Here is a 24,946-nt window from a genome sequence, read left to right as displayed (position 1 = left end):
GGGACAAGGTGGGATGAAAACACGGAGGGTGTAGGAGCCAACAACTTCCAGGGCCATGTCTACTAAGCAGAGAGTGAGAATATAAGGCGTACAGATACAGCAAGCATTGGTCATATTATAGAAGCTGCTTCTGCTGAACCTAAAAACATAAGGTGCCATTGTCATATACAACGAATTCGAAAAGTTTTCAGACCCTTTCCCTTTTTCTCACATTTTGCTATGGGCGTTGTGCTAAACTGCTAGTTCCCCCCCATCATTCTGCACTCAATATCCCATAATGACAAAGCGATGACAGGATTTTTTATACATTTTTTTGCAAATTTATTTAAAAAGGAAAAACAAAAATTTCACATGGACATAAGTATTCAGACCCTTAACTATGACACGTGATATTTAGCTCTGGCTCCTCCAGGGCCGGACTGGCCATCGGGCACACCGGGCATATGCCTGGTGGGCTGGGCATATGCCTGGTGGGCTGGGCATATGCCTGGTGGGCCGGGCCGTCAGCCTGTTCTGAAAAGTGACACACTAAGTGTCATGAGGAGCCACGGGCCCGAGCCGTCACTTAAAGGGGTACTCCGGCCCTAAGACATCTTATCCTCTATTCAAAGGATAAGGAAATAAGATGTCTGATCGCAGGGGTCCCGCTGCTGGGGACCCCCACAATCTAGCAAGCAGCACCCACCTGTGAGCACTGTAGGAAGTGCTGGAGGCTCCAAGTCTTATGCCTCCCGACCACGGGGATGGAGTATCATGACATTACGACTCCGCCCTTGTGTGATGTCACGCCCCGCCCCCTCCCATAGATGCCCCGCCCCCTGTCACAGTGACACTTCTACTGAGGAAAGGGTCGTTGGTATATTCAAGTACCCTGAAACGCATCTAGAATCATTATTAACGTACAAATAACGCACCACTGCCACTTGAGATGCTCACCAGCAAGAACTAGAAGTCCGACATCCACCGCTAACAACAGCTGCAGCCTTCACCTATCCAGCCCACTGTCTCCGTTTCTGACATCAGACACCAAGAAAGTCCATGAGGTCCGGCCATCGGGAATCTGTAAGCTGCCTCCTCCAACATCACGCGGCATCCACCGGTTCGGTGGCAGACAGACAAGCCGCAGGAGCGTACGCCAGTGCTCATCCACAGGGCACACAGAACCCGGCTTGGACGAGTGGTTGCCGGCACCAGTTCCCTTGGAGCAACCAATTTGCGTAACTACAGTGTTGGCTGGTAAATATAAAATCTATTTTATGGACTCGGGTGTATATGCCCATGCTGCTATACTTCCAGACTGTGAGATTATTGCTATTCTGAATTAATGAACCCTGAAAAGCTAGGAGACAATTTCTAACCAATTTCTAACCGAGCTATAAGAAGATATGCCATTCAGTAGCATAAAAACACAAGGTGAGAAATTGTCACCTAGCTTTTCTGGGCTCCTGAATGGCATATCTGCTTAACATAGCTCAGCTATTATTATTATTATTATTATTCACATCCCACAAGTTACAATATTAGTTGGTTCCAGGACGACCATTGTATGTTGAAACCTTTGTATGTTGGGACCATTATATGTTGAAACCATTGTATATTGGGACCATAGCTCTATGGAAACCTGGGAATTGGTTCTGAAGCCCCAAAATGTCATCCAAAAATAGGAAAAAGTGAGGATTAAAGAAAAATAATTAGATAACTAATATAGTCCTTACATATAAAAGTAAGAAAGATATGCTGGGAGCTGTAATCACTGTCTATATAGAGGACAGGAGCTTCTTCAGGGACCTGTACAGAACACAGTGTCCTAAAAAAAAGTAACATGGAGCCGCCCTCACCTGGTGTCCAAAGGAGCAGCTAACCCTGGTATAGGTAAAGAGTACAGAACATGTAATACCTCCCTGTACTGTAGGGGGCGCTACCAGACACCAGTCAGTGCATACACTTCAGTAATACAGGTAAAGAGTACAGAACATGTAATACCTCCCGGTACTGTAGGGGGCGCTACCAGACACCAGTCACTGCATACACTTCAGTAATACAGGTAAAGAGTAGTACAGAACATGTAGTACCTCCCTGTACTGTAGGGGGCACTACCAGACACCAGTCAGTGGATACACTTCAGTAATACAGGTAAAGAGTAGTTCAGAACATGTAGTACCTCCCTGTACTGTAGGGAGCGGTACCAGACACCAGTCAGTGCATACAATTCAGTAATACAGGTAAAGAGTAGTACAGAACATGTAATACCCCCCTGTACTGTAGGGGGCGCTACCAGACAGGAATTCAGTGCATACACTTCAGTAATACAGGTAAAGAGTAGTACAGAACATGTAATACCTCCCTGTACTGTAGGAGGCACTACCAGACACCAGTCAGTGCATACACTTCAGTAATACAGGTAAAGAGTAGTACAGAACATGTAATACCTCCCTGTACTGTAGGGGGCCCTACCAGACAGGAATTCAGTGCATACACTTCAGTAATACAGGTAAAGAGTAGTACAGAACATGTAATACCTCCCTGTACTGTAGGGGGCGCTACCAGACACCAGTCAGTGCATGCACGTCAGTAATACAGGTAAAGAGTAGTACAGAACATGTAATACCTCCCTGTACTGTAGGGGGCCCTACCAGACGGGAAATCAGTGCATGCACTTCAGTAATACAGGTGTTTTATCAGTGAATGTCCATTCTGATTGGTCGGTTCTTCCAGCTGTTGACATGTTTCGCAGATCTAGACTGTCTGTATATTGTATGATGAGTCTGGTTTCAAGTTACAATGGTCCAGAAAAGACCATTATATGTTGAAACTATTGTATATTGAAGCCATTGTAAGTTGGGGATTACTGTATGTATATATGTGTGTGTGTGTGTATATAACTTTCTTTTTATGATTAACATTTGTCCCCTCCCCTTTGTGGCTCCTCCTTCAGATAGCCACACCCATGACTGAAATGGGCTGCTTAGTATAAAATGCCTGGGCCTTATTTCGGTCCCAGTCCAGCCCTGGGCTCGTCCCATTTCTCCTGATCATTTCTGAGATGTTTCTGCACCTTGATTGGCGTCACCTGTGGTAAATTCAGCTGATTGGACAGGATTTGCGAAGATACAACCCTGTGTATATCAGGTCTCACAGCTGACAATATATATCAGAGCAAACACCAAGCCATGAGAAGAAAGAGCTGCCTGTAGAGCTCAGAGACAGGACTGTGTCGAGACACAGATCTGCAGACGGGGAGAAAAAGATTTTTGCTGCACTGAAAGTTATCAAGGGCAAAGTGGCCCCTACAATTCCTACATGGAAAAAGTTTGGAACAACCAGAAGCCTCTCCTCAGTAAAATGCCCCGAAGGCCCTGCGACACCATGGAAACAAGTAATTAACCATTTATCTACATTTATACTATACTATTTACATTATCTGCGCATAAATTACTAATTATACATGAGGATAGAGGCGACTAGGGATAGACTGGATTATAGGAATCCCTAAGTCCTAGGGACTCTGGCTATGGTGACCCATAAATAAATAAGTACCGTATAGAATGCGGTACTGGGACACCACCCAGGCACTACCCATCACCTGCCCAATACCATCCCTACAGTGATCATGGTGGGGGCAGCGTCAGGTCTGGAGGAAACCAGACACTGCCCATCACCTGCCCAATACCAACCCTACAGTGAAGTATGCTGGGGGCAGCATCATGTCTGGTGGAAACCAGGCACTGCCCATCATCTGCCCAATACCATCCCTACAGTGATCATGTGGGGGCAGCATCATGTCTGGAGGAAACCAGGCACTGCTCATCACCTTCCCAATACCATCACTACAGTGATCATGGCGGGGGCAGCATCATGTCTGGGGGAAACCAGACACTGCCCATCACCTGCCCAATACCATCCCTACAGTGATCATGGTGGGGGCAGCGTCAGGTCTGGAGGAAACCAGATACTGCCCATCACCTGCCCAATACCATCCCTACAGGGATCATGGTGGGGGCAGCATCATGTCTGGGGGAAACCAGGCACTGCCCATCACCTACCCAATACCATCCCTACAGTGATCATGGTGGGGGCAGCCACTGCCCATCACCTGCCCAATACCATCCCTACTGTGATCATGGTGGGGGCAGCATCATGTCTGGGGGAAACCAGGCACTGCCCATCACCTGCCCAATACCATCCCTACAGTGATCATGGTGGGGGCAGCATCATGTCTGGAGGAAACCAGGTACTGCCCATCACTTGCCCAATACCATCCCTACAGTGATCATGGTGGGGGCAGCATCATGTCTGGAGGAAACCAGTCACTGCCCATCACCTGTCCAATACCATCCCTACAGTGATCATGGTGGGAGCAGCATAATGTCTGGGGGAAACCAGGCACTGCCCATCACCTGCCCAATACCAACCCTACAGTGATCATGGTGGGGGCAGCATTATGTATGTAGGAAACCAGGCACTGCCCATCACCTGCCCAATACCATCCCTACAGTGATCATGGTGGGGGCAGCATCATGTCTGGGGGAAACCAGGCACTGCTCATCACCTTCCCAATACCATCACTACAGTGATCATGGCGGGGGCAGCATCATGTCTGGGGGAAACCAGACACTGCCCATCACCTGCCCAATACCATCCCTACAGTGATCATGGTGGGGGCAGCGTCAGGTCTGGAGGAAACCAGACACTGCCCATCACCTACCCAATACCATCCCTACAGGGATCATGGTGGGGGCAGCATCATGTCTGGGGGAAACCAGGCACTGCCCATCACCTACCCAATACCATCCCTACAGTGATCATGGTGGGGGCAGCCACTGCCCATCACCTGCCCAATACCATCCCTACTGTGATCATGGTGGGGGCAGCATCATGTCTGGGGGAAACCAGGCACTGCCCATCACCTGCCCAATACCATCCCTACAGTGATCATGGTGGGGGCAGCATCATGTCTGGAGGAAACCAGGCACTGCCCATCACTTGCCCAATACCATCCCTACAGTGATCATGGTGGGGGCAGCATCATGTCTGGAGGAAACCAGTCACTGCCCATCACCTGTCCAATACCATCCCTACAGTGATCATGGTGGGAGCAGCATCATGTCTGGAGGAAACCAGGCACTGCTCATCACCTGCCCAATTCCATCCCTACAGTGATCATGGTGGGAGCAGCATAATGTCTGGGGGAAACCAGGCACTGCCCATCACCTGCCCAATTCCATCCCTACAGTGATCATGGTGGGGGCAGCATTATGTATGTAGGAAACCAGGCACTGCCCATCACCAGCCCAATAAAAAGTTTTGACATGTCTCTAGGACACATCAAAAGGTTTTAAAATGACGAAGTGCTCCTTTAGTCTCATCCATGACTACCCTTTTCCTCGTCTGGAGGTCCATCTTGCACAAGCCGTATCACCTATTAACGACAACCTTCTCCTCTTTCTCCATCCTCTGGGCTCCTCCTCTCCTGTTTCGTGTGAGCGTCCAGGCCAGGGCCAAATCTGAGTAGCCTTGTCTTCCTGTACCAGTGGTGGGCACAGAAGTAGGAGGCCCCAGTAGAGCTGGTATGTTCTGGCAGAAGACAGACAAATGGTGCCTACGTAGCTCCACTTATCTCTGTATAATAGTAGAGTTTTTACATATACAGTAAACCTCTTTGAGCTAAACATCCAAATTTGCTTATTAAAAAAAAAACAAGCAAAGTTTTTTAAGGAGGTAGTCCTCTCAAGAAAAAAGGCATAAGCAAGCATGTAAAGCACACAAATCATTATGAAAGACAAAAAATGCTGTCTTTTATTGTGTGTGAATTTCTGGTCCCCAGCATGACCCCCCTCTCATTACATGTCCCCAGCACTGCTTATCATCTGATTCATAGTCCCTGTGGTGTCCCGGTACAGCATTATGTATGTAGGAAACCAGGCACTGCCCATCACCTGCCCAATACCATCCCTACAGTGATCATGGTGGGGGCAGCATCATGTCTGGGGGAAACCAGGCACTGCTCATCACCTTCCCAATACCATCACTACAGTGATCATGGCGGGGGCAGCATCATGTCTGGGGGAAACCAGACACTGCCCATCACCTGCCCAATACCATCCCTACAGTGATCATGGTGGGGGCAGCGTCAGGTCTGGAGGAAACCAGACACTGCCCATCACCTACCCAATACCATCCCTACAGGGATCATGGTGGGGGCAGCATCATGTCTGGGGGAAACCAGGCACTGCCCATCACCTACCCAATACCATCCCTACAGTGATCATGGTGGGGGCAGCCACTGCCCATCACCTGCCCAATACCATCCCTACTGTGATCATGGTGGGGGCAGCATCATGTCTGGGGGAAACCAGGCACTGCCCATCACCTGCCCAATACCATCCCTACAGTGATCATGGTGGGGGCAGCATCATGTCTGGAGGAAACCAGGCACTGCCCATCACTTGCCCAATACCATCCCTACAGTGATCATGGTGGGGGCAGCATCATGTCTGGAGGAAACCAGTCACTGCCCATCACCTGTCCAATACCATCCCTACAGTGATCATGGTGGGAGCAGCATCATGTCTGGAGGAAACCAGGCACTGCTCATCACCTGCCCAATTCCATCCCTACAGTGATCATGGTGGGAGCAGCATAATGTCTGGGGGAAACCAGGCACTGCCCATCACCTGCCCAATTCCATCCCTACAGTGATCATGGTGGGGGCAGCATTATGTATGTAGGAAACCAGGCACTGCCCATCACCAGCCCAATAAAAAGTTTTGACATGTCTCTAGGACACATCAAAAGGTTTTAAAATGACGAAGTGCTCCTTTAGTCTCATCCATGACTACCCTTTTCCTCGTCTGGAGGTCCATCTTGCACAAGCCGTATCACCTATTAACGACAACCTTCTCCTCTTTCTCCATCCTCTGGGCTCCTCCTCTCCTGTTTCGTGTGAGCGTCCAGGCCAGGGCCAAATCTGAGTAGCCTTGTCTTCCTGTACCAGTGGTGGGCACAGAAGTAGGAGGCCCCAGTAGAGCTGGTATGTTCTGGCAGAAGACAGACAAATGGTGCCTACGTAGCTCCACTTATCTCTGTATAATAGTAGAGTTTTTACATATACAGTAAACCTCTTTGAGCTAAACATCCAAATTTGCTTATTAAAAAAAAAACAAGCAAAGTTTTTTAAGGAGGTAGTCCTCTCAAGAAAAAAGGCATAAGCAAGCATGTAAAGCACACAAATCATTATGAAAGACAAAAAATGCTGTCTTTTATTGTGTGTGAATTTCTGGTCCCCAGCATGACCCCCCTCTCATTACATGTCCCCAGCACTGCTTATCATCTGATTCATAGTCCCTGTGGTGTCCCGGTACAGGACCTTGTCCTGTCCCTGTCTTAAGTCCCCTCAGTTAGAGTCTTTCCATTCCACAGGGCCCTTCTGCAGGGCTTACCCTTTACTCGCCTTGCATAATGCATTAAAGATATAGTGTATATTGGTCAATATGTATACAATTATGTACACAGTTGTATAGGACCTTCCAGGGTCATGTGATACTGTCATGTGATGTACCCAGAGTTCTCTGGGTTCAGGACCTCCAGGCTTGACAACCAATGGGATTAGTCCAGCCCCCCTAGTATATAAGGGGCTGTAGTCTGTAAATTCTCTCTCTTCTCTCTTGGGACCTGCACATAAAGCAAGCACAATCAGCATATCTCAATTCATCTCAACTAGGCCAAAGCCTGAAGAACCAGCAGCCACTAAAACCGTGAGTTATAAACCTCTATCTAGAAATTCTTTGTGACTACTATTCTACTCAAATCCCACAATTAGTAGCACAGTGGCCTGCTTAAAGCTCAAGACTATTAGTCCCAGCAAAGCCTGTGAGGAACCTGCATTCTGGTTACCTCAGGAGAAACTGTATATTTGTAAAGACTGTTTGCACAGAAAGTTAAGTAAAAGTTCCAGTTATCTCATAAATCCTGCTGTGGACATTCCATTTATTCCCTGCCGTTTTTGGGACGGTTGGCGGCAGGATCTTCTATACTAAGCAAACCTCACCCTGGCGTCACAACAAACCAAGGGTTAATACCACCAGACACTGTAGCATCATTGCAACACCCCAGACACCACATCTCCAGCAAGGTTACTGTTCCACGGCCTGGCTCCTTTTCTTATTCCTGGCCCCCGCTATGACCTTCCATATGATTCCTAGGCCACAGTATGGCTCCCTATCTAATTCCTTGTCCGCAACATAGCTGCCCAACTCATTTGTAGTCCAGTGCATGCCTCCCTTTTTTCCTGGTCTTTGGGATGGCTTCTCATGTTATTCCTGGCCCCTCAGCATTTCTCCCTAGCTAATTCCTTGTCCCTGGCATAGCTTCCCATCTCATTCTTGGTCTCTAGCATGGCTGCCAATCTCGGTTCTGGTCCTCAGCTTGGCTCCCAATCCCATCTCTGTGTTTTTTCCAGCATGACTCCCTATCTCATTCCTAGCCCACCGCATTTCATTTGGACCAGATTTTCTCCTCATTTTAGTCTTGGTCCCTAAAATGATTCCCATCATTCTTGGTCCCACTCATGGTTCCCATCTCAATCTTAATCCCAACATGGATCCCCTCTCATCCTTGAATAGCTCCCCATCTTATTCTTGGTCCACAGCATGGCTCACCATCTCATTCCTGGTCTCTAGCATAGCTTTACATCTTAAGTGTCCCCAACATGGCTCTCTATCTCATTCCTGTTCCCAGCATGGATCCCTACTCTCAATCCTGGCCCCTGGCTTGGCTGCTCTTCCCATTGCTGCATGACATGGGCCGCATTCTCCCTATCTGATAGCCTTCCCCTTCCTGCCTACTATCCAATACATCTTACTGGTGCTAGAAGTAATTCTGCTCCTTCTCTATCAGTTAAAGGGGTACTCCGCCACTAGACATCTTATCCCGCTGGGGAGCCCTGCAATCTCGGCTGTGGCACCCCAGACATCTGATGCACAGAGCGAAATTCGCTTTGTGCCGGATGACTGGCGATGTGAGGCAGAGGCTCGTGATGTCACGGCTACACCCCCTCAATGCGTCTATTGAGGGGGCATGGCCGTGATGTCACGAGCGGGGAGGGGCGTGGTCATGACGTCACGAGCCTCCGGTGCTGCACCCGACGCTCTTAACGAACGCGGGAGATTGCGGGAGTCCCCAGCAGCGGGATCCCCACAATCAGGCATCTTTATCCTTTATCCTTTGGATAGGGAATAAGATGTTGGGGGCGGAGTACCCCTTTAATGTTCCTTCAAGACATTCCCCTTCCTGCTCCAATTTAGTGAGGTAACACAATGTGGATCTGCTTTCAGATGATTTAGAGGACACCTAAATGTCTAAACAAAAATGACTTCTTTCCTTGATCTTAGTCAGATAATGGGGTGGTCTGCTTATAGGAGGCAGCTTCCACAGACGTTAATGGGACAAAAACTGGTTGCAGAAAGAAGAGGTCTAGATGGGGGCTTCATATATGATCAGGTCATATACAGGGAGTAATGTAGTCGTATACAGAGACAATGGTTTGGATTCTCAGAATATATATATATAAACAGCACACGACCTCCAGGGGGTCACATACTGCCCACCGTCTCCTCAGGATATCACTTACCTGGACTCACTTTCTGTTCCCATCATATACTGAGGAGACCTGAAATAACATCACACAGGGGTTCGGAGGAAGACGAGGACACGAGAGGAATTAGGAGAGGAGTTGAAATGAGGATACAGGCTTATTAAATCCACCCACACAGTAACACAGCGGTGGCCACTTCTTCATAACCCAAAAAGACAACATAGAAAGGGCTATGTGTATAAGAAGGATGGGGTGCCATGTGAAACCAGTATACCTCTATATAACCTCATGTCTCTCCATATAACCAGTATACCTCTATATAACCTCATGTCTCTCCATATAACCAGTATACCACTATATAACATCACGTCTCTCCATATAACCAGTATACCTCTATATAACCTCACATCTCTCCATATGACCAGTATACCTCTATATAACTTCACGTCTCTCCTTACAACCAGTATACCTCTATATAACTTCACGTCTCTCCATATAACCAGTATACCACAATATAACCTGACATCTCTTCATATCACCAGTACACCTCTATATAACTTCACGTCTCTCCATATAACCAGTATATCCCAATATAACCTGACATCTCTTCATATAACCAGTATACCTCCATATAACCTCACGTCTCTCCATATAAGCAATATACCCCATATAACCTCACATCTCTCTATATAACAAGTATACCTTCATATAACCTCACGTTTCTCCATATAAGCAGTATACCCCATATAACCTCACATCTCTCCATATAAGCAGAATATCTCCATATAACCTCACATCTCTCCATATAACCAGTATACCCCATATAACCTCACATCCAGGCCTGGACTGGCATCCCAGGATACGGGGAAATTTCCCGGGGGGCCGCCGGCCCTGGGGCCACTTTGCAGGGCCGGATTAACGTAGGGACTCCAGGCCCTACATGAAAATAGGCCCAGTGGCCTGCACAGGTGTCCCGCATAGGCCGCCCTGCGCCCACCATAAATATGTTAACAGATGTCCCAGGCCGGCCCTGCTTCTTACTTACGGCCCTGGGTGGTCAGTGTGGCTGCCTGGGAGAGGCGCTTTGAACTCTGGTGTGGCGTGCTGCTGCGCTTAAACGTGAGGTCACGTTACCGTGGAGGTGACGTGACCTCACGTCTAAGCGCAGCAGCGCCACGTCTGAGTTCACTGTGCCACCGATCAGTGCACCCGCCGCCCTGCTCTCTCTCTCGTACAGGCCCTGCTTGTCCTAAGTGTACAGTACCCTGCTTGTCGTCAGTGCACAGAGCCCTGCTTGTCCTCAGTATACAGAGCCCTGCTTGTCCTCAGTATACAGAGCCCTGCATGTCGTCAGTGCACACGGCCCTGCTTGTCCTCAGGTACAGAGCCCTGATTGTCCCCAGTGTACAGAGCCCTGCTTGTCCTCAGGTACAGAGCCCTGCTTGTCCTCAGTGTACAGAGCCCCGCTTGTGCTCAGTGTACAGAGCCCCGCTTATCCTCAGTGTACAGAGCCCCGCTTGTCCTCAGTGTACAGAGCCCCGCTTGTCCTCAGTGTACAGAGCCCCGCTTGTCCTCAGTGTACAGAGCCCCGCTTGTCCTCAGTGTACAGAGCCCCGCTTGTCCTCAGTGTACAGAGCCCCGCTTGTCCTCAGTGTACAGAGCCCCGCTTGTCCTTAGTGTACAGAGCCCCGCTTGTCCTCAGTGTACAGAGCCCCGCTTGTCCTCAGTGTACAGAGCCCCGCTTGTCCTCAGTGTACAGAGCCCCGCTTGTCCTCAGTGTACAGAGCCCCGCTTGTCCTCAGTGTACAGAGCCCCGCTTGTCCTCAGTGACTGCACCTAATGTGGGGAACTATACTGCACCTAATGTGAGGGAACTATACTGCACCTAATGTGGGGAACTATACTGCACCTAATGTGGGGAACTATACTGCACCTAATGTGGGGGAACTATACTGCACCTAATGTGGGGGAACTATACTGCACCTAATGTGGGGGAACTATACTGCACCTAATGTGGGGGACTATACTGCACCTAATGTGGGGGAACTATACTGCACCTAATGTGGGGGAACTATACTGCACCTAATGTGGGGGAACTATACTGCACCTAATGTGGGGGAACTATACTGCACCTAATGTGAGGGAACTATACTGCACCTAATGTGGGGAACTATACTGCACCTAATGTGGGGAACTATACTGCACCTAATGTGAGGGAACTATACTGCACCTAATGTGGGGGAACTATACTGCACCTAATGTGGGGGAACTATACTGCACCTAATGTGGGGGAACTATACTGCACCTAATGTGGGGGAACTATACTGCACCTAATGTGGGGGAACTATACTGCACCTAATGTGGGGGAACTATACTTCACCTAATGTGGGGGAACTATACTGCACCTAATATGGGGGAACTATACTGCACCTAATGTGGGGGAACTATACTGCACCTAATGTGGGGAAACTAATATGCTTTAAAATGCATGATTTTACCTTTTATGAACAAGAAAATGACAACGTGCTGGTATAATGACGCAACACTATGGGGCTGGTATGTCATTTTTTCAGGGCTGGTTTTCACATCCAGTCCGGCCCTGCTCACATCTCTCCATATACCCTAAATACCTCCATATATCTCCCTATAACCAGAATACCTCCATATAACCTCCATATCTCTCCATATAACCAGAATAACTCCATATAACCTCCATATCTCTCCATATAACCAGAATACCTCCATATAACCTCCATATCTCTCCATATAACCAGTATACCTTCATATAACCTCCATATCTCTCCATATAACCAGAATACCTTCATATAACCTCCATATCTCTCCATATAACCAGAATACCTCCATATAACCTCCATATCTCTCCATATAACCAGAATACCTCCATATAACCTCCATATCTCTCCATATAACCAGAATACCTCCATATCTCTCCATATAACCAGAATACCTTCATATAACCTCCATATCTCTCCATATAACCAGTATACCTTCATATAACCTCCATATCTCTCCATATACCCAGTATACCTTCATATAACCTCCATATCTCTCCATATAACCAGTATACCTTCATATAACCTCCATATCTCTCCATATAACCAGAATACCTTCATATAACCTCCATATCTCTCCATATAACCAGTATACCCCATCAGTGCTGATCTTCCGTCTCGCATTGGTTACTGTGATCAGAGATGCTGCTCTGTAGTTACCATGGTAATAGATAGAATGCCTCCCCCCACACTGTGACCTCCGGGCGCTCCTCATCCACACATTGTCACGTAATCAGATCGGGGAGGATATGTGAACGAGCTTCAATAATCCCACGTGTGACATCCCACTATTGTGGGGGAAACTTCATGAAGCCTGACATCAGCAGATTACATCATCCTGCTGCGTTTCCGACTGCTCCTCTCCCCACATAACATTATCTTATTTCTCTGCCAGATACATTAACCCCAATTATCACTTCTAGTAAGAGACTAAAATGGATAGAAGTGTTACCATATACGTCATGCAAATTACAGATAAACTTCAGTATAAAGCTGACCACCAGTCACTGACTGTACCACTGACCACCAAACACTGACTGTACCACTGACCACCAAACACTGACTGTACCACTGACCACCAGTCACTGACTGTACCACTGACCACCAAACACTGACTGTACCACTGACCACCAGACACTGACTGTACCACTGACCACCAGTCACTGACTGTACCACTGACCACCAGACACTGACTGTACCACTGACCACCAAACACTGACTGTACCACTGACCACCAGTCACTGACTGTACCACTGACCACCAAACACTGACTGTACCACTGACCACCAGACACTGACTGTACCACTGACCACCAGACACTGACTGTACCACTGACCACCAGACAGACTGTACCACTGACCACCAGACAGACTGTACCACTGACCACCAGTCACTGACTGTACCACTGACCACCAAACACTGACTGTACCACTGACCACCAGTCACTGACTGTACCACTGACCACCAGACACTGACTGTACCACTGACCACCAAACACTGACTGTACCACTGACCTCCAGACATTGACTGTACCACTGACCACCAGACAGACTGTACCACTGACCACCAGTCACTGACTGTACCACTGACCACCAGACAGACTGTACCACTGACCACCAGTCACTGACTGTACCACTGAACACCAGACAGACTATACCACTGATCACCAGTCACTGACTGTACCACTGACCACCAGAAAGTGACTGTACCACTGACCACCAGACACTGACTGTACCACTGACCACCAAACACTGACTGTACCACTGACCACCAGACAGACTGTACCACTGACCACCAGTCACTGACTGGACCACTGACCACCAAACACTGACTGTACCACTGACCACGAGATACTGACTGTACCACTGACCACCAGACACTGACTGTACCACTGACCACCAGACACTGACTGTACCATTGACCACCAGACACTTACTGTATCACTGACCACCAGACAGACTGTACCACTGAATACCAGTCACTGACTGTACCACTGACCACCAGACACTGACTGTACCACTGACCACCAAACACTGACTGTACCACTGACCACCAAACACTGACTGTACCACTGACCACCAAACACTGACTGTACCACTGACCACCAAACACTGACTGTACCACTGACCACCAGTCACTGACTGTACCACTGACCAAACACTGAATGTACCACTGACCACCAAACACTGACTGTACCATTGCTGACTGGACACTGAATGTACCACTGACCACCAGACACTGACTGTACCAGATACTGAATGTACCACTGCTGCCCGGACACTGAATTTACCACTGACCACCAGAAACTGAACGTACCACTGACCCCCAGATACTGACTGTACCACTGACCACCAGACACTGACTGTACCACTGACCACCAGACACTGACTGTACCACTGACCACCAGACACTGACTGTACCACTGACCACCAGACACTGACTGTACCACTGACCGGACACTGAATGTACCACTGACCCCCTGATACTGAACGTACCACTGACCACCAGACACTGACTGTACCACTGACCACCAGACACTGAACGTACCACTGACCACCACACACTGACTGTAACACTGACCACCAGATACTGACTGTACCACTGACCACCAGATACTGACTGTACCATAGACCACCAGACACTGACTGTACCACTGCTGACCGGACACTGAATGTACCACTGACCCCCTGATACTGAACGTACCACTGACCACCAGACACTGACTGTACCACTGACCACCAGACACTGAATGTACCACTGATCACCAGACACTGAACGTACCACTGACCCCCTGATACTGAACGTACCACTGACCACCAGACACTGACTGTACCACTGACCACCAGACACTGACTGTACCACTGACCACCAGACACTGACTGTACCATTGACCACCAGACACTTACTGTATCACTGACCACCAGACAGACTGTACCACTGAATACCAGTCACTGACTGTACCACTGACCACCAGACACTGACTGTACCACTGACCACCAAACACTGACTGTACCACTGACCACCAAACACTGACTGTACCACTGACCACCAAACACTGACTGTACCACTGACCACCAAACACTGACTGTACCACTGACCACCAGTCACTGACTGTACCACTGACCAAACACTGAATGTACCACTGACCACCAAACACTGACTGTACCATTGCTGACTGGACACTGAATGTACCACTGACCACCAGACACTGACTGTACCAGATACTGAATGTACCACTGCTGCCCGGACACTGAATTTACCACTGACCACCAGAAACTGAACGTACCACTGACCCCCAGATACTGACTGTACCACTGACCACCAGACACTGACTGTACCACTGACCACCAGACACTGACTGTACCACTGACCACCAGACACTGACTGTACCACTGACCACCAGACACTGACTGTACCACTGACCGGACACTGAATGTACCACTGACCCCCTGATACTGAACGTACCACTGACCACCAGACACTGACTGTACCACTGACCACCAGACACTGAACGTACCACTGACCACCACACACTGACTGTAACACTGACCACCAGATACTGACTGTACCACTGACCACCAGATACTGACTGTACCATAGACCACCAGACACTGACTGTACCACTGCTGACCGGACACTGAATGTACCACTGACCCCCTGATACTGAACGTACCACTGACCACCAGACACTGACTGTACCACTGACCACCAGACACTGAATGTACCACTGATCACCAGACACTGAACGTACCAATGACCACCAGACACTGAACGTATCACTGCTGCCCGGACACTGAACGTACCACTGACCACCAGACACTGACTGTACCACTGACCACCAGACACTGACTGTACCACTGACCACCAGACACTGAATGTACCACTGACCCCCTGATACTGAACGTACCACTGACCACCAGACACTGACTGTACCACTGACCACCAGACACTGACTGTACCACTGACCCCCAGACACTGACTGTACCACTGACCACCAGACACTGACTGTACCACTGACCACCAGACACTGACTGTACCACTGACCACCAGTCACTGACTGTACCACTGACCACCAGACACTGACTGTACCACTGACCTCCAGACACTGACTGTACCACTGACCACCAGACAGACTGTACCACTGACCACCAGTCACTGACTGTACCACTGACCACCAGACAGACTGTACCACTGACCACCAGTCACTGACTGTACCACTGACCACCAGACAGACTGTACCACTGACCACCAGTCACTGACTGTACCACTGACCACCAGACAGACTGTACCACTGACCACCAGTCACTGACTGTACCACTGACCACCAAACACTGACTGTACCACTGACCACCAGTCACTGACTGCACCACTGACCACCAAACACTGACTGTACCACTGACCACCAGTCACTGACTGTACCACTGATCACCAGACAGACTGTACCACTGATCACCAGTCACTGACTGTACCACTAACCACCAGACAGACTGTACCACTGATCACCAGTCACTGACTGTACCACTGACCACCAGTCACTGACTGTACCACTGACCACCAGAAAGTGACTGTACCACTGACCACCAGACACTGACTGTACCACTGACCACCAAACACTGACTGTACCACTGACCACCAGTCACTGACTGTACCACTGACCACCAGATACTGACTGTACCACTGACCACCAGACACTGACTGTACCACTGACCACCAGACACTGACTGTACCACTGACCACCAGACACTGACTGTACCACTGACCACCAGACACTGACTGAACCACTGACCACCAAACACTGACTGCACCACTGACCACCAGACACTGACTGTACCACTGACCACCAAACACTTACTGTATCACTGACCACCAGACAGACTGTACCACTGAATACCAGTCACTGACTGTACCACTGACCACCAGACACTGACTGTACCACTGACCACCAAACACTGACTGTACCACTGACCACCAAACACTGACTGTACCACTGACCACCAGTCACTGACTGTACCACTGACCAAACACTGAATGTACCACTGACCACCAAACACTGAACGTACCACTGACCACCAGACACTGACTGTACCACTGACCACCAGACACTGAACATACCACTGACCACCAGACACTGACTGTACCACTGACCACCAAACACTGACTGTACCACTGCTGACTGGACACTGAATGTACCACTGACCACCAGACACTGACTGTACCAGATACTGAATGTACCACTGCTGCCCGGACACTGAATTTACCACTGACCACCAGAAACTGAACGTACCACTGACCCCCAGATACTGACTGTACCACTGACCACCAGACACTGACTGTACCACTGACCACCAGACACTGACTGTACCACTGACCACCAGACACTGAATGTACCACTGACCGGACACTGAATGTACCACTGACCCCCTGATACTGAACGTACCACTGACCACCAGACACTGACTGTACCACTGACCACCAGACACTGAACGTACCACTGACCACCACACACTGACTGTAACACTGAACACCAGATACTGACTGTACCACTGACCACCAGATACTGACTGTACCATAGACCACCAGACACTGACTGTACCACTGCTGTCCGGACACTGAATGTACCACTGACCCCCTGATACTGAACGTACCACTGACCACCAGACACTGACTGTACCACTGACCACCAGACACTGAATGTACCACTGATCACCAGACACTGAACATACCAATGACCACCAGACACTGAACGTATCACTGCTGCCCGGACACTGAACGTACCACTGACCACCAGACACTGACTGTACCACTGACCACCAGACACTGACTGTACCACTGACCACCAGACACTGAATGTACCACTGACCCCCTGATACTGAACGTACCACTGACCACCAGACACTGACTGTACCACTGACCACCAGACACTGAACGTACCACTGACCACCAGACACTGACTGTACCACTGACCACCAGTCACTGACTGTACCACTGACCACCAGACACTGAATGTACCACTGACCACCAGATACTGAACGTACCACTGCTGCCCGGACACTGAATTCACTGACCCCCACTTTCCTTCTTTAGACACTGAATGTACCACTGACCACCAGACACTGAATGTACCACTACTGCCCGGACACTGAATGTACCACTGACCCCCTGATACTGAACGTACCACTGACCACCAGACACTGACTGTACCACTGACCACCAGACACTGACTGTACCACTGACCACCAGACACTGAATGTACCACTGACCCCCTGATACTGAACGTACCACTGACCATCAGACACTGACTGTACCACTGACCACCAGACACTGACTGTACCACTGACCACCAGACACTGAATGTGCCACTGACCCCCTGATACTGAACGTACCACTGACCATCAGACACTGACTGTACCACTGACCACCAGACACTGAACTTTCCACTGACCCCCCAGATACTGAATGTACCACTGACCCCCTGATACTGAACGTACCACTGACCACCAGACACTGAATGTACCAGATACTGAATGTACCACTGCTGCCCGGACACTGAATTTACCACTGACCACCAGAAACTGAACGTACCACTGACCCCCAGATACTGACTGTACCACTGACCACCAGACACTGACTGTACCACTGACCACCAGACACTGACTGTACCACTGACCACCAGACACTGAATGTACCACTGACCGGACACTGAATGTACCACTGACCCCCTGATACTGAACGTACCACTGACCACCAGACACTGACTGTACCACTGACCACCAGACACTGAATGTACCACTGATCACCAGACACTGAACGTACCAATGACCACCAGACACTGAACGTATCACTGCTGCCCGGACACTGAACGTACCACTGACCACCAGACACTGACTGTACCACTGACCACCAGACACTGACTGTACCACTGACCACCAGACACTGAATGTACCACTGACCCCCTGATACTGAACGTACCACTGACCACCAGACACTGACTGTACCACTGACCACCAGACACTGACTGTACCACTGACCCCCAGACACTGACTGTACCACTGACCACCAGACACTGACTGTACCACTGACCACCAGACACTGACTGTACCACTGACCACCAGTCACTGACTGTACCACTGACCACCAGACACTGACTGTACCACTGACCTCCAGACACTGACTGTACCACTGACCACCAGACAGACTGTACCACTGACCACCAGTCACTGACTGTACCACTGACCACCAGACAGACTGTACCACTGACCACCAGTCACTGACTGTACCACTGACCACCAGACAGACTGTACCACTGACCACCAGTCACTGACTGTACCACTGACCACCAGACAGACTGTACCACTGACCACCAGTCACTGACTGTACCACTGACCACCAAACACTGACTGTACCACTGACCACCAGTCACTGACTGCACCACTGACCACCAAACACTGACTGTACCACTGACCACCAGTCACTGACTGTACCACTGATCACCAGACAGACTGTACCACTGATCACCAGTCACTGACTGTACCACTAACCACCAGACAGACTGTACCACTGATCACCAGTCACTGACTGTACCACTGACCACCAGTCACTGACTGTACCACTGACCACCAGAAAGTGACTGTACCACTGACCACCAGACACTGACTGTACCACTGACCACCAAACACTGACTGTACCACTGACCACCAGTCACTGACTGTACCACTGACCACCAGATACTGACTGTACCACTGACCACCAGACACTGACTGTACCACTGACCACCAGACACTGACTGTACCACTGACCACCAGACACTGACTGTACCACTGACCACCAGACACTGACTGAACCACTGACCACCAAACACTGACTGCACCACTGACCACCAGACACTGACTGTACCACTGACCACCAAACACTTACTGTATCACTGACCACCAGACAGACTGTACCACTGAATACCAGTCACTGACTGTACCACTGACCACCAGACACTGACTGTACCACTGACCACCAAACACTGACTGTACCACTGACCACCAAACACTGACTGTACCACTGACCACCAGTCACTGACTGTACCACTGACCAAACACTGAATGTACCACTGACCACCAAACACTGAACGTACCACTGACCACCAGACACTGACTGTACCACTGACCACCAGACACTGAACATACCACTGACCACCAGACACTGACTGTACCACTGACCACCAAACACTGACTGTACCACTGCTGACTGGACACTGAATGTACCACTGACCACCAGACACTGACTGTACCAGATACTGAATGTACCACTGCTGCCCGGACACTGAATTTACCACTGACCACCAGAAACTGAACGTACCACTGACCCCCAGATACTGACTGTACCACTGACCACCAGACACTGACTGTACCACTGACCACCAGACACTGACTGTACCACTGACCACCAGACACTGAATGTACCACTGACCGGACACTGAATGTACCACTGACCCCCTGATACTGAACGTACCACTGACCACCAGACACTGACTGTACCACTGACCACCAGACACTGAACGTACCACTGACCACCACACACTGACTGTAACACTGAACACCAGATACTGACTGTACCACTGACCACCAGATACTGACTGTACCATAGACCACCAGACACTGACTGTACCACTGCTGTCCGGACACTGAATGTACCACTGACCCCCTGATACTGAACGTACCACTGACCACCAGACACTGACTGTACCACTGACCACCAGACACTGAATGTACCACTGATCACCAGACACTGAACATACCAATGACCACCAGACACTGAACGTATCACTGCTGCCCGGACACTGAACGTACCACTGACCACCAGACACTGACTGTACCACTGACCACCAGACACTGACTGTACCACTGACCACCAGACACTGAATGTACCACTGACCCCCTGATACTGAACATACCACTGACCACCAGACACTGACTGTACCACTGACCACCAGACACTGAACGTACCACTGACCACCAGACACTGACTGTACCACTGACCACCAGTCACTGACTGTACCACTGACCACCAGACACTGAATGTACCACTGACCACCAGATACTGAACGTACCACTGCTGCCCGGACACTGAATTCACTGACCCCCACTTTCCTTCTTTAGACACTGAATGTACCACTGACCACCAGACACTGAATGTACCACTACTGCCCGGACACTGAATGTACCACTGACCCCCTGATACTGAACGTACCACTGACCACCAGACACTGACTGTACCACTGACCACCAGACACTGACTGTACCACTGACCACCAGACACTGAATGTACCACTGACCCCCTGATACTGAACGTACCACTGACCATCAGACACTGACTGTACCACTGACCACCAGACACTGACTGTACCACTGACCACCAGACACTGAATGTGCCACTGACCCCCTGATACTGAACGTACCACTGACCATCAGACACTGACTGTACCACTGACCACCAGACACTGAACTTTCCACTGACCCCCCAGATACTGAATGTACCACTGACCCCCTGATACTGAACGTACCACTGACCACCAGACACTGAATGTACCAGATACTGAATGTACCACTGCTGCCCGGACACTGAATTTACCACTGACCACCAGAAACTGAACGTACCACTGACCCCCAGATACTGACTGTACCACTGACCACCAGACACTGACTGTACCACTGACCACCAGACACTGACTGTACCACTGACCACCAGACACTGAATGTACCACTGACCGGACACTGAATGTACCACTGACCCCCTGATACTGAACGTACCACTGACCACCAGACACTGACTGTACCACTGACCACCAGACACTGAACGTACCACTGACCACCACACACTGACTGTAACACTGAACACCAGATACTGACTGTACCACTGACCACCAGATACTGACTGTACCATAGACCACCAGACACTGACTGTACCACTGCTGACCGGACACTGAATGTACCACTGACCCCCTGATACTGAACGTACCACTGACCACCAGACACTGACTGTACCACTGACCACCAGACACTGAATGTACCACTGATCACCAGACACTGAACGTACCAATGACCACCAGACACTGAACGTATCACTGCTGCCCGGACACTGAACGTACCACTGACCACCAGACACTGACTGTACCACTGACCACCAGACACTGACTGTACCACTGACCACCAGACACTGAATGTACCACTGACCCCCTGATACTGAACGTACCACTGACCACCAGACACTGACTGTACCACTGACCACCAGACACTGAACGTACCACTGACCACCAGACACTGACTGTACCACTGACCACCAGTCACTGACTGTACCACTGACCACCAGACACTGAATGTACCACTGACCACCAGATACTGAACGTACCACTGCTGCCCGGACACTGAATTCACTGACCCCCACTTTCCTTCTTTAGACACTGAATGTACCACTGACCACCAGACACTGAATGTACCACTACTGCCCGGACACTGAATGTACCACTGACCCCCTGATACTGAACGTACCACTGACCACCAGACACTGACTGTACCACTGACCACCAGACACTGACTGTACCACTGACCACCAGACACTGAATGTACCACTGACCCCCTGATACTGAACGTACCACTGACCATCAGACACTGACTGTACCACTGACCACCAGACACTGACTGTACCACTGACCACCAGACACTGAATGTGCCACTGACCCCCTGATACTGAACGTACCACTGACCATCAGACACTGACTGTACCACTGACCACCAGACACTGAACTTTCCACTGACCCCCCAGATACTGAATGTACCACTGACCCCCTGATACTGAACGTACCACTGACCACCAGACACTGAATGTACCACTGACCCCCTGATACTGAACGTACAACTGGCCACCAGACACTGAATGTACCACTGACCCCCAGATACTGAATGTACCACCGACCACCAGACACTGACTGTACCACTGACCCCCTGATACTGAACGTACAACTGGCCACCAGACACTGAATGTACCACTGACCCCCTGATACTGAATGTACCACTGACCACCAGACACTGACTGTACCACTGACCCCCTGATACTGAACGTACAACTGGCCACCAGACACTGAATGTACCACTGACCCCCAGATACTGAATGTACCACTGACCACCAGACACTGAACGTATCACTGACAACCAGACACTGAACGTACCACTGACCACCAGACACTGAATGTACCACTGCTGCCCGGACACTGAACGTACCACTGACCACCAGATACTGAATGTACCACTGGCCACCAGAAGCCAAACACAGAATGTACCACTGGACACCAGACATCAAACACTGAATGCACCACTAACCCTAGGGCCAAATATTAAATGTACCACTGACCACCAGACGCCAATTACAAAATGTACCACTGACAACCAGATACTGAATGTAACACAGTCAACCCGATACTACACATTAAATATACCAGTGATCAGCAGATATCATGCACTGTATGTACCATTGACCACGAGTACCAAAAATACACCCCTGACCATCTGACACCAAACACTGTGGTCATAAAGGGATGGACATGGTAAGTAACAATACTCAGGTAGGCTGTGGTGGTGATCAATTGGTACTAAGGGGCCCAAAATGCCCAGAAAATGTTGTTCTCCTCTCCCCCCCCTCCGGCCTGGACCTGATACAAGGCAGGATGGATCCAGGCTTTATGATGTTTACACTAAATTCTCACCCTGTCATCTGAATATTACAGCTGGAATGGAGACTCCTCAGACCAGACAACGTTCTTCCATCTTCCAGTTTTCATGACCTGTGTGAATTGTAGCCTCGGTTTCCTGTTCTTAGCTGACAGGAGAGGCCCCTGAAGTCGTCTTCGGCTGCTGTAGCCCATCTGCTGCAAGGTTGGACGTGTTATGCATTTAAAAATGGTATTCTGCAGACCTTGGTTTTAACCAGTGGTTATTTTGGTTACTGTTGCCTTTCATCTCGTCAGTCTGCCCATTCTCCTCTGACACCAAGGCATTTTCCTCCACACAACCTAAATCCCCTATTCTTGTTTGAATTTCAGTAAATTGTCTTGACTGCATCTACATGCTTATAAGCATTGAGTTGCTGCCATGTGATTGGCCAATTAGCTATTTGTGTTAACAAGCAATTAACCCCTTAAGGACGCAGGACGTAAATGTACGTCCTGGTGAGGTGGTACTTAACGCACCAGGACGTACATTTACGTCCTAAGCATAACCGCGGGCATCGGAGCGATGCCCGTGTCATGCGCGGCTGATCCCGGCTGCTGATCGCAGCCAGGGACCCGCCGGCAATGGCCGACGCCCGCGATCTCGCGGGCGTCCGCCATTAACCCCTCAGGTGCCTGGATCAATACAGATCCCGGCATCTGCGGCAGTTCGCGATTTAAATGAACGATCGGATCGCCCGCAGCGCTGCTGCGGGGATCCGATCATTCAGAACGCCGGACGGAGGTCCCCTCTCCTTCCTCCGTCCGGCTCCCGGCATCTCCTGCTCTGGTCTGTGATCGAGCAGACCAGAGCAGAAGATGACCGATAATACTGATCTGTTCTATGTCCTATACATAGAACAGATCAGTATTAGCAATCATGGTATTGCTATGAATAGTCCCCTATGGGGACTATTCAAGTGTAAAAAAAAAAGGAAAAAAATGTAAAAGTAAAACTAAAAAAAAAAGTGAAAAATCCCCTCCCCCAATAAAAAAGTAAAACGTCCGTTTTTTCCTATTTTACCCCCAAAA

At 49.6% G+C, this 24,946-nt stretch overlaps 1 protein-coding gene and 1 long non-coding RNA gene across 2 annotated transcripts in view; one reads left to right on the top strand and one right to left on the bottom strand.

Moving 5' to 3' along the window:
• The window catches only part of LOC130295928 (uncharacterized), a 34,771-nt gene that overhangs the window by 8,954 nt on the left and 871 nt on the right, over positions 1–24,946 (bottom strand). The gene's annotated exons all lie outside the window — the stretch shown is intronic.
• DNAJB5 (DnaJ heat shock protein family (Hsp40) member B5) overlaps positions 24,060–24,946 on the top strand; it is a 38,135-nt gene continuing 37,248 nt past the window's right edge. Inside the window, exon 1 of the mRNA XM_056547240.1 lies at positions 24,060–24,080. The gene's annotated coding sequence lies outside the window, so the exon portion shown is untranslated. The remainder of the gene's footprint in view (positions 24,081–24,946) is intronic.

This window comes from Hyla sarda, chromosome 1, assembly GCF_029499605.1.
Source record: "Hyla sarda isolate aHylSar1 chromosome 1, aHylSar1.hap1, whole genome shotgun sequence".
Taxonomy (NCBI): domain Eukaryota; kingdom Metazoa; phylum Chordata; class Amphibia; order Anura; family Hylidae; genus Hyla; species Hyla sarda.
This window is presented reverse-complemented; position numbering and strand designations above follow the sequence as displayed.